Raw genomic sequence first — 12,970 nt, 5'->3', positions numbered from 1 at the left:
CATTGATGACTAGATTTGTAGAGCTACAAAATTGAGAAGATCCTGACTGCTACATTTCACTCGCTCTTCCAAACGGTCCCTGCCCGTCTGTATATCCTTCCAGTTGTGGGAGAAGGCGTTCGCGCCCGAAGGTGTAAAAAGATGTCGATAATCTTGTGATTGAGGGGGGAAACCACACGAGGAAGCTGTTTGACACAGAATTTTCGAGATTCTTTTGGGGTAGGAAGATTTAATTAGAATTTTAAGCAATTTTTATATCACTTAATTCATATTTCGAACAGTTTTTGTTAATTTTTTTCAATAATTTCAGCCAAAATTAACAAAGTTAGGCTGTGATGTCCTCTGAAGGTTGTGAGTATAGTTCTCCAATTGCGTGCACTGCAGCCATTCCAATTTTCATCTTAAATCAAAAAGGTTTTGATTTTACATTAATAGCTTATTGTCTAAGAATATGAAGCTCAGTGCAGATGAAAATAATGAATATTAAAATGTCTGCAGGCGTTGGAACAATTTACTTCGATTTTCAGGATTGTTTTTCTCTAATTAAGCAAAGAAAAATACCCTTAAAACCATGATATCATCTCACACGGTGGTTCAAATATTTCATAATTTTATAAAGAATCATACTATCAAATTTCATAATGATCGGTTCTGTACTTTTTGAGTTAGACTGCACGCAAATGTAGAAAAAGTCATTACGAGATAAACGCGTTTGAAAAATAAATTCACGCAAACTAGAAATTCAAGGAAGTTAACAATAATGTAAAATTCTTTCCGATCAATCTGCAATTCCAGCAGCGTATAATAACCCTTCCTCTTCCTCATACGCTTCGTTTTGCGCTAGCAGCAGTACTTTCCTAGTTTTCCGACCTTCTTTCGATTCCAATCAACTAAGTGTAAAATACGATGAACCGGTAAAAATACACCTATTCTGTTACTTGAGATATGTGCGTGAATAATATACTGATGGAAAGAGAAAACACTCAAGTTTTACACGGTTCCCGCGAGGTAGCAGTCATGTGCGTCCACTTCAGTACTAGTAAAGACAACAGAGAGCGTTCTGTGTTCTACGTTTTGTGCAGTGCGGGACGGTGATAGCTGTTCACCGTACTGGGTATGGTGTGGATGCTCCAACAGCACAGAGCATTAGACGATGGCACGAACAATTGCGAGAAACAGGTTGTTTGTGTAAAGGCGAATCGCCGGGCCGTGCCCGAGTGTGTGACACAGACGACGAAAGCATCCGCCATAGTTTCACAAGGAGTCCGCAGAAATCCGTTCGCCGTGCAGCTCGACAAGTCAACATACCCACGATTTCCGGCTGGCGTGTGTTGCGTCGACGTTTGTGCTCGACACAATACAAAATTCAGCTAATGCAAGCTCTTCGTGAATGTGACAGGCAGCAACGTGTGGAGTTCTGTAATTTCTTCACAGCCAGATGGAGGGTGACAGTTTCCTCCCACCCTCAGTGTTAAGTGACGAGGCAGCATTCCAGTTAATGAAGAGGTGGACCATAATGCTGCGAGAGTATGGGGTACGGAAGAACCACATGATGTTGTACAACATGAGAGGGATTCTCCAAAATTGAATGTGTTTTGTGCAGTTTCACACGAAAAGGTGTACGGTCCGTGTTTCTTTGCCGAGAACTCTGTTACACGAAGCACATATCTCCATATGCTTGTGAGCGTTGCGATCCCACAGTTGGAGACTGATTCGAACGACTTCATTTACTAACCGGATGGGGCACCGCCACACTTGCAATTGGAAGTGCGGGAATTTTTAAATCAAAGGATTACTGAACGATGGATCGATCGCAATGGACCAAATGATTCACCCTTACATTACTGGCATCCAGGTCTACGATCCTTACTGTATGTAATTATTTCTTATGCGGGTTTGTAAAAGACTGTGTTTATTTGCCTCCATTACCAACAACAATGAGTGAACTGAGACATCGCATGACAGCAGCTGTGCAGGATGTAACTCAGGACATGCTAGCTGCAGTGAGGAGCAGTTTGAATACCGGAATGACATTTGCCATTCATGTCAAGGGAAGCATATTGAACACCTACGAAAAGGTATGAAAAAATCTTTTTGAGTTTCCCGTTAATGATAAAAACGCTACGGTCGCAGGTTCGACTCCTGCCTCGGGCATGAATGTGTGTGATGTCCTTAGTTAGGTTTAAGTAGTTCTAAGTTCTAGGGGACTGATGACCACAACAGTTAAGTCCCATAGTGCTCAGAGCGATTTGATTTTTTGAATGATAAAAGAAAATTCATTGTACAAGGGTCATTAAGTAAGAAATGCCCCACATTATTTTGAAAAGTCCGTTAATTTACAAAGACAAATGTCTCTGTTGATGCTTCACATTTTATGTTTGTTTTGGTTCAAATGGCTCTGAGCACTATGGGACTCAACATCTTAGGTCATAAGTCCCCTAGAACTTAGAACTACTTAAACCTAACTAACCTAAGGACATCACACACACCCATGCCCGAGGCAGGATTCGAACCTGCGACCGTAGCGGTCACGCGGTTCCAGACTGAAGTGGCTAGAACCGCATGGCCCCACCGGCCGGCATCTGCAGTTTTGGAGATCTCTGTTTCCACACTTCATTGAAGTCTGTCAGGAAGTATGGCCCCAGTCATTAAATGATTAGATACAGACTGAATAACTCAGGACCAGATTAAAATAGAAATAAATCTATTGCACCTGTGCTGAGTTTGTTCCCACTTTGAAGAAGTAACCAGAATCGCTATAGCAGAGACTGACACGGTTGAGGGTCGGCCCCACACCGTAATCAGGTTATGAGGGAGAAAATGTGGTACTGATAAACTGTTTTTCATAATTTTTTAGGTTCTCGTCGTAATAAATTGTGCTTCGTTTTCTCAACACATTCCCCATCCATAAAATTAGTGCCTCTTAGCTCAGACACTAAGTACGGACTTGGTTACAGCAGTTATAGCTGTATGGCGTTCAACTTAGCGACTATGATATGTCGGCCATTATCTGTAGAAAGACAGGAAGGACTGAAAACTGTACGTCTGAATGTTGATAAACTGAGGATGAAATGAGGTAACAACACGTGATCACACTGCCATGCATATATTGACCAGGTATGTAAGCGTACTTTAGCATTTGTGTGTATTTGTTGTAGTAATGGTGTTAGCAGTAGTAGTAGTTTTTTGTTAGTAGATCACTGTTTACAGGCATATCGGACACATCTTGGTATTACAATCTGGGAACGATAAATTAAGGTAATTCACATACAGAGACATTTGCAGGCTTATAGGTTTAGAATGGCAAGAGTGTGACAAATAGTTAGCCGCGGCCTTATAGTAGGAATAAACCTAGCATTTACCTGAGATGATTTACGGATACCACGAAAATCTAAATTAGGGTGGGAGAATGAAGAGCGGACCATCCACCTTCCCGAATATCAGGCCAGTCGGTTAAAGACAGTGCTACCTCATTCGGTTTATCCCTTGCGTACAATACTTCAGGCAGCAGGGAACTCGGTTGGATGGGTAAGGAGCGGGTGGCCAAATGAAACAATCTAGCACACAATACGAATTCATCAAACAAAGTCGACATCTAGAAAAATTACAAAAGTCGGTCATTAAAGAATTATGCATGTTACATGATCACAAAATTTAAAGATACTTATTACTCTGAGGTCATCTAGCAAGATTACTCATACTTCACAGAGCAACAGCAGAGGTTGCTTCGAACTTTACACCGAGACAGGCATTTAGTTAAATTCAAACAGAATGAAATTATTTGTCAAAAAACGAAGGAATCATTAAGTGAAATTAAATGTATATGAAAACAAGGGAACTACAGCCATAATTCTTCCCAAGGGCATGCAGCTTTATTGTATGGTTAAATGATGATGGCGTCCTCTTGGGTAAAATATTCCGGAGGTAAAATAGTCCCCCATTTGGATCTCCGGGTGGGGACAACTCAGGAGGCCATCGTTATCAAGAGAATGAAAACTGCCGTTCTACGGATCGGAGCGTGGAATGTCAGATCCCTAATTGGGCAGGTAGGTTAGAAAATTTAAAAAGGGAAATGGATAGGTTAAAGTTAGATATAGTGGGAATGAGTGAAGTTCGGTAACAGGAGGAACAAGACTTCTGGTCAAGTGACTACAGGGTTATTAAAACAAAATCTAATAGGGTTAATGCAGGAGTAGATTTAATAATGACTAAAAAATTTGAAACGCGGGTAATTTACTACAAACATCATAGTGAACGCATTACTGTGGCCAAGATAGACACGAAGCCCACGCCTACCACAGTAGTATAAGTTTTTATGCCAACTAGCTCCGCAGAGGATGAAGAGATTGATGAAATGTATGATGAGATAAAAGAAATAATTTAGATAGTGAAAGAAGACGAAAATTTGATAGTCATGGGTTACTGGAATTTGACAGTACGAAAAGGAAGAGAAGGAAAAGTAGTGGGTGAATATGGAATGGGGGTAAGGAATGAAAGAGGAAGCCACCTGGTAGAATTTTGCACAGAGCATAACTTAATCATAGCTAACACTTGGTTCAAGAATCATGAAAGAAGGTCGTATACAAGGAAGAGGCCTGGAGATACTGGAAGGTCTCAGATAGATTATATAATGTTAAGACAGAGAATTACCAACGAGGTTTTAAATTGTAAGACATTTCCAGGGGCAGATGTGGACTCTGACCACAATCTATTGGCTATGAACTGTAGATTAAAACTGAAGAGACTGAAAAAAGGTGGGAGTTTAAGGAGATGGGTCCTGGGTAAACTGACAGAACCAGAGGTTGTAGAGAGTTTCAGGTAGAGCATTAGGGAACGACTGACATGAATAGGGGAAAGAAATACAGTAGATGAAGAGTGGATAGCTTTCAGAGATGAAATAGTATAGGCAGCACAGGATCGAGTAGGTAAAAAGGCGAGGGCTAGAAGAAATCATTGGGTAACCGAAGAAATATTGAATGTAACTGATGAAAGGAGAAAATATAAAAATGCAGTAAGGAAGCAGGCAAAAAGGAATATAATGTCTCAAAAATGATATCGGCAAGAAGTGCAAAATGGCTAAGGAAGGGCAGCTAGAGGAGAAATGTAAGGATGTAAAGACATATATCACTAGGGATAAGATAGATGGTGCCTACAGGATAATTAAAGAGACCTTTGGAGAAAAGAGAATCAGTTGTATGAATATCAAGACCTCAGATGGAAACCCAGTTTGAAGCAAAGAACGGAAAGTAGAAAGGTGGAAGGACTATGTACAGGGTCTATACAAGGGCGATGCACTTGAGGATAATATTCAGAAAATGGAAGAGCATGTAGATGAAGATGAAATGGGTCATATGATACTACGTGAAGAGTCTGAAAGAGCACTGAAAGATCTACGTCGAAACAAGGCCCCATGAGTAGACAACCTTCAAATAGAACTACTGATAGCCTTGGGAGAGACAGCCCTGACAAGGCTCTACCATCTGCTGAGCAAGATGTATGAGACAGGCGAAATACCCTCAGACTTCAAGAAGAGTACAATAATTCCAATCCCAAAGAAAGAAGGTGTTGACAGATGTGATAATTACCGACCCGACAGTTTAATAAGTCACAGCTGCAAAATACTAACAACAATTCTTTACAGACGAATGGAAACAAGCCGACCTCGGGGAAATAAGTTTGGATTCCGTAGATATGTTGGAACACGTGAGGCAATACTAACCCTACAACTTATCTTAGAAGATAGATCAAGGAAAGGCAAACCTATGTTTCCAGGATTCGTAGACTTAGAGAAAGCTTATGACAATGTTGACTGGAATACTCTCTTTCAAATTTTGAAGGTGGAAGGGATAGAATAGCGAAAGGCTATTTACAATTTGTACAGATACCCGATGGCAGCTCTATGAATTGACAGGCATGAAAGGGAAACAACGGTTCGGAAAGGAGTGAGACAGGGTTGTAGCCTATCCCCGCTGTTATTCAATCTGTATATTGAGCAAGCAGTAAGGGAAACAAAAGGAAAATTCGGAGTAGGAATTAGAATCCATGGACTAGAAATACAAATTTTGAGGATCGTCGATGTCATTGTAATTCTGTCAGAGGCAGCAAAGGGCCTGCTAGAGGAGTCGAACGGAATGGACAGTGTCTTGAAGGGAGGATATAATATGAACAACAACAAAAGCAAAACGACGATAATGAAATGTAGTTGAATTAAATATGGTGATTCTGAGGGAATAAGATTAGGAAAAGAGCAAAATAACAGATGATGCTCGAAGTAGAGAGGATATAAAATGCAGATTCGCATTGGGAAGGAAAGCATTTCTGAAGAAAGGAAATTTATTAACTTCTGGTATAGACTTAAATGTGAGGAAGTCGTTTCTGAAAGTATTTGTGTGGAGTATAGCCATGTATGTAAGTGAAACTTGGACGATAAATAGTTTAGACAAGAAAAGAACAGAAGCTTTCAAATGTGTTGCTACAGAAGAATGCTGAAGATTAAATGGGTAGACCACATAACTAATGAGGAGGTACTGAACAGAATTGGGGAGACGAGAAATTTGTGGCACAGTTTGACTAGAAAGGATCGGGTGGCAGGACATGTTCTGAGGCATCATGGGATAACCAATTTAGTACTGGAGGGCAGTGTGGAGGGTAAAGATCGTAGAGGAAGACCAAGAGATGAATACACTAAGCAGATTCAGAAGGATGTAGGTTGCAGTAGGTAATGGGAGATGAAGAAGCTTGCACAGGATAGAGTACCATGGAGAGCTGCATCAAACCAGTCTCTGGACTGAAGACCACAACAATAACGAATATATACCAGGCTTCCAGTGAAAGAAGTTCATGGCACAGTAACCAATATCAAACGATACACAAGTTTCATAAATAATATAATCAAAATGTCTTAATCAACCATATGGAGACATTCTAGACAAGCAACGGCTGCAATAAGAGCTTATAATAATTACGTTTTCCATGTAACTCAGCCAAGTGAATTATTTGCGGAATATGACATCACTTGAACGCTATAATGGTCGGTCCGTGAGACAGTTCCAAGTTTTAATGCATTTCCCAAAATCATGACAAAGCTCTCAGTTCAAACTGGCGAGTTAATGGCTACATATATTATTTAACACAAACATACGGTCCAAAGGTGGAAGGGCTGGCCGGAGTAGCCGTGCGGTTCTAGGCGCTCAGTACGGAACCGCGCGACTGCTACGGTCGCAGGTTCGAATCCTGCCTCGGGCATGGATGTGTGTTAGGTTAGTTAGGTTTAGGTAGTTCTGAGTTCTAGGCGACTGATGACCTCAGAAGTTAAGTCACATAGTGCTCAGAGCCAAAAGGTGGAAGGCTCCCCGAAAACACATAAATGAGGCATGCTAAAAGCTGCCAAGTCTCGTCAGTAATTAATCTTGTGCCCAGAATCCAACGAAACAGTTTGCTGATGTGGAGATTTAAATATGGACCAACAATTATAACTGTTGCCACACAAGCTAGCACACTGTGGAACTAATTTTTACGCTCCCTCGGGTTCAGCAACTCCGGTGGCCAAACATCCGCCACGAAGCAATGTTCTACACTTGTCCGTTTAAAACAACTTCGTCATATTAAAACCGTGTGCCGGACCAAGACTCGAACTCTGGACCTTTGCCTTTCGCGGACGAGTGCTCTACCATCTGAGCTACCCAAAAACCACTCACGTCCCCTGCTCACATCTTTACTTCCGCCAGTACCTCGTCACCTACTTTTCAAACCCCACAGAAGCTCTCCTGCGAACCTTGCAGAACTAGCACTCCAGGAAGTCTCGGTCCGGCAAACAGTTTTAATCTGCCAGTTTTAATCTCCAAGTACCTACTGCAACTTACATCCATCTGAATCTGCTTAGTGCATTCATCTCTTGGTCTCCCTCTACAATTTTTACCCTCCACGCTGCCCTCCAATAATAAATTGTTGATCCCTTGATGTCTCAGAACATGTTCTACCAACCGATCCTTTCTAGTCAAACTGTGCCACAAATTTCTCGTCTCCCCAATTCTGTTCAATACCTCCTCATTAGTTATGTGGTCTACCCATCTAATCTCCAGCATTCTTCTCTAGCAACACATTTGAAAGCTTCTATTCCCTACTTGTCTAAACTATTTTTCGTCCATGTTTCACTTCCATACATGGCTACACTCCACACAAATACTTTCAGAAACGACTTCCTCACATTTAAATCTATACTCAGTGTTAACAAATTTCTCTTCTGCAGAAACGCTTTCCTTGCCATCGCCAGTCTACATTTTATATCCTCTCTACTTCGACCTGCATAAATTATTTTGTTCCCCAAATAGCAAAACTCCTTTACTACTTTAAGAGTCTCATTTCCTTATCTAATTCCCTCAGAATCACCCGATTTAATTCAATTACATTCCATTATCCTCGTTTTGCTTTCACTGATATTCATATCATACCCTCCTTTCAAGACACTGCCCATTCAGTTCAACTCCTCTTCCAGGTCCTTTGCTGTCTCTGACAGAATTACAGTGTCATTAGCAAGCCTTATGTATTTATATGTTCGCCATAGATTTTAATTCCTACTCCGAATTTTTCTTTTGTTTCCTTTACTGCTTGCTTAGTGTTCTTACAACTGTCATCTGAGTTCTATAAAATTGCATATAGCCTTTCGCTATTCTAACCCTGCCACCTTCAGAATTTGAAAGATATTATCCCAGTCAACATTGGCAAAATCTTTCTCTAAGTCTACAGCTGCTAGAAACGTATGTTAACCTTTCCTTAATCTATCTACTAAGATAAGTTGTTATGTCTGTATTGGCTCTTGTGTTCCAACATTTGTACAGAATCCAAACCTATTTTCCCAGAGGTCGCCTTCTACCTGTATTTCCATTCGTTTGCAATGAATTAGTGTTAGCATATTGCAGCTGCGATTTATTAAACTGATACTTCGGTAATTTTCACACCTGTCAACACCTACTTTTTTTGGGATTACATTCTTCTTGAAGTCTGAGGGTATTTAGCCTGTGTTATACATCTTGCTCATCAGATGGTAGAGTTTTGGCAGGGCTCGCTCACCCAAGGCTATCAGTAGTTCTAATGGTATATTGTCTACTCCTGGATCCTTGTTTCGACTTAGGTCTTTATATGCTCCGCCAAAATCTTCACGCAGTGTCATATCCCCAATTTCCGAGAGGGTTGTATTCTTTTTTGCCAGCTTCATTTACTGTATTTTATATTTTCTCCTGTCATCAATTAAATTCAATATCTCTTCTGTTACCCAAGGATTTCTACTAGCCCTCGTATTTTTATCTACTTGATCCTCTCCTGCCTTTACTATTTCGTCTCTGAAAGCTACCCATTCATCTCCTACTATATTTCTTTTCCCCATTGTAATCAGTTGTTCCCTAATGCTCTCTCTGAAACTCTCTGCAACCTCTGGTTCTTTCAGTTTAACCAGGTCCCATCTCCTTGAATTCCTAGCGTTTTGCCATTTCTTCAGTTTTAAGCTATGGTTCATAACCAATAGACTGTGGCCAGAGTCCACATCAGCCCATGGAAATGGCTGGCAATTTAAAGCCTGGTTCCTAAATCTCTGTCTTACCATTACATAATCTATCTGAAACCTTTCAGTGTCTCCAGGCCTCTTCCACGTATATAATCTTCTTTCATGATTCATAAAGCAAGTGTTAGCTACGATTAAGTTATACTCTGTGCAAAATTCTACGAGGCGGTTTCCTGTTTCTTTCCTTACCCTCATTCCATGTTCACCTATTACTTTTCCTTATCTTCCCTTTTCTACTGTCGAATTCCAGTCCCCCATGACTATTGAATTTTCGTCTCCCTTCACTATCTAAATAAATTCTTTTATCTCATCATAGATTTCTTCAATCACTTCGTCGTCTGGGGAGCTAGTTGGCATATAAACTTGTACTGCTGTGGTAGGCGTGGGCTTCGTGTATATCGTGGCTACAATAATGTGTTCACTAAGCTATTAAAAGTAGCTTACCGCGCTCCTATTTTTTGTTCATCAATAAACCTACTCCTGCACTACCCCCAAGTGTTTTTTTGTTTATAACCCAGTATTTACCTCACCAGAAGTCTTTTTCCTCCTGCCACCGAACTTCATTAATTCCCACTGTGTATAACTTTAACCTATCCATTTCCCTTTTTTAATTTTCTAACCTACCTGCCCGATTAAGGGATCTGACATTCCACGCTCTGATCCCTAGAACGCCAGTTTTCTTTCTCCTGATAACAACGTCCTCTTTAGTAGTCCCCGCCCAGAGATCCGAATGGGGGACTATTTTGCCTCTGGAATATTTTATCCAAGAGGACGTCATCAGCATTTAAACATACAGTAAAGTTGCAAGCCCTCGGGAAAAAATTCCGCTGGAGTTTCCCGTTTCCCCTTGCTTTCAGCCATTCACAGTACCAGCACAGCAAGGCCGTTCTGGCCAGTGCTACAAGGCCAGGTCAGTCAATCATCTAGACTCTTGCAACAACTCAAAAGGCTGGTGCCCCTCTTCAGGAACCACACGTTTGGCTGGCCTTTCCACAGATACCCCTCCATTAAGGTTGCACCTATGGTACCACTATCTGTATCACTGAGGCACGCAAACCTCCCCACCAACGGCAAGGTCCATGGTTCATGGTGGGGGGGTCTGTAATCATACTACTTCGAAATACAGCAATGATTCACTTAAACAGCGTATTTATTCATGTAACTGATTAATCCGTCTTTCGTAAGTGTTTATGAACCATGGACCTTGCCGTTGGTGGGGAGGCTTGCGTGCCTCATCGATACAGATAGCCGTACCGTAGGTACAACCACAACGGAGGGGTATCTGTTGAGAGGCCAGACAAACGTGTGGTTCCTGAAGAGGGGCAGCAGCCTTTTCAGTAGTTGCAAGGGCAACAGTTTGGATGACTGACTGATCTGGCCTTGTAACAATAACCAAAACGGCCTTGCTGTGCTGGTACTGCGAACGGCTGAAAGCAAGGGGAAACTACGGCCGTAATTTTTCCCGAGGGCATGCAGCTTTACTGTATGATTAAATGATGATGGCGTCCTCTTGGGTAAAATATTCCGGAGGTAAAATAGTCCCCCATTCGGATCTCCGGGCGGGGACTACTCAAGAGGATGTCGTTATCAGGAGAAAGAAAACTGGCGTTCTACGGATCGGAGCGTGGAATGTCAGGTCCCTTAATCGGGCAGGTAGGTTAGAAAATTTAAAAAGGGAAATGGACAGGTTAAAGTTAGATATAGTGGGAATTAGTGAAGTTCGGTGGCAGGAGGAACAAGACTTCTGGTCAGGTGACTACAGGGTTATAAACACAAAGTCAAATAGGGGTAATGCAGGAGTAGGTTTAATAATGAATAGGAAAATAGGAACGCGGGTAAGCTACTACAAACAGCTTAGTGAACGCATTATTGTGGCCAAGATAGATACGAAGCCCACACCTACTACAGTAGTACAAGTTTATATGCCAACTAGCTCTGCAGATGACGAAGAAATTGAAGAAATGTATGATGAAATAAAAGAAATTATTCAGATTGTGAAGGGAGACGAAAATTTAATAGTCATGGGTGACTGGAATTCGAGTGTAGGAAAAGGGAGAGAAGGAAACGTAGTAGGTGAATATGGATTGGGGCTAAGAAATGAAAGAGGAAGCCGCCTGGTAGAATTTTGCACAGAGCACAATTTAATCATAGCTAACACTTGGTTTAAGAATCATGATAGAAGGTTGTATACATGGAAGAACCCTGGAGATACTAAAAGGTATCAGATAGATTATATAATGGTAAGACAGAGATTTAGGAACCAGGTTTTAAATTGTAAGACATTTCCAGGGGCAGATGTGGACTCTGACCACAATCTATTGGTTATGACCTGTAGATTAAAACTGAAGAAACTGCAAAAATGTGGGAATTTAAGGAGATGGGACCTGGATAAACTGAAAGAACTAGAGGTTGTACAGATTTTCAGGGAGAGCATAAGGGAACAATTGACAGGAATGGGGGAAAGAAATACAGTAGAAGAAGAATGGGTAGCTTTGAGGGATGAAGTAGTGAAGGCAGCAGAGGATCAAGTAGGTAAAAAGACGAGGGCTAATAGAAATCCTTGGGTAACAGAAGAAATATTGAATTTAATTGATGAAAGGAGAAAATATAAAAATGCAGTAAATGAAGCAGGCAAAAAGGAATACAAACGCCTCAAAAATGAGATCGACAGGAAGTGCAAAATGGCTAAGCAGGGATGGCTAGAGGACAAATGTAAGGATGTAGAGGCTTATCTCACTAGGGGTAAGATAGATACTGCCTACAGGAAAATTAAAGAGACCTTTGGAGATAAGAGAACCACTTGTATGAACATCAAGAGCTCAGATGGAAACCCAGTTCTAAGCAAAGAAGGGAAGGCAGAAAGGTGGAAGGAGTATATAGAGGGTCTATACAAGGGCGATGTACTTGAGGACAATATTATGGAAATGGAAGAGGATGTAGATGAAGATGAAATGGGAGATACGATACTGCGTGAAGAGTTTGACAGAGCACTGAAAGACCTGAGTCGAAACAAGGCCCCCGGAGTAGACAACATTCCATTGGAACTACTGACGGCCTTGGGAGAGCCAGTCCTGACAAAACTCTACCATCTGGTGAGCAAGATGTATGAAACAGGCGAAATACCCTCAGACTTCAAGAAGAATATAATAATTCCAATCCCAAAGAAAGCAGGTGTTGACAGATGTGAGAATTACCGAACAATCAGTTTAATAAGCCACAGCTGCAAAATACTAACACGAATTCTTTACAGACGAATGGAAAAACTAGTAGAAGCCGACCTCGGGGAAGATCAGTTTGGATTCCGTAGAAATACTGGAACACGTGAGGCAATACTGACCTTACGACTTATCTTAGAAGAAAGATTAAGGAAAGGCAAACCTACGTTTCTAGCATTTGTAGACTTAGAGAAAGCTT

Source organism: Schistocerca nitens, chromosome 11 (genome assembly GCF_023898315.1).
Source record: "Schistocerca nitens isolate TAMUIC-IGC-003100 chromosome 11, iqSchNite1.1, whole genome shotgun sequence".
Taxonomy (NCBI): Eukaryota; Metazoa; Arthropoda; class Insecta; order Orthoptera; family Acrididae; genus Schistocerca; species Schistocerca nitens.
The sequence above is the reverse complement of the archived record's forward strand: the minus strand, read 5'-3'. Positions refer to the sequence as shown.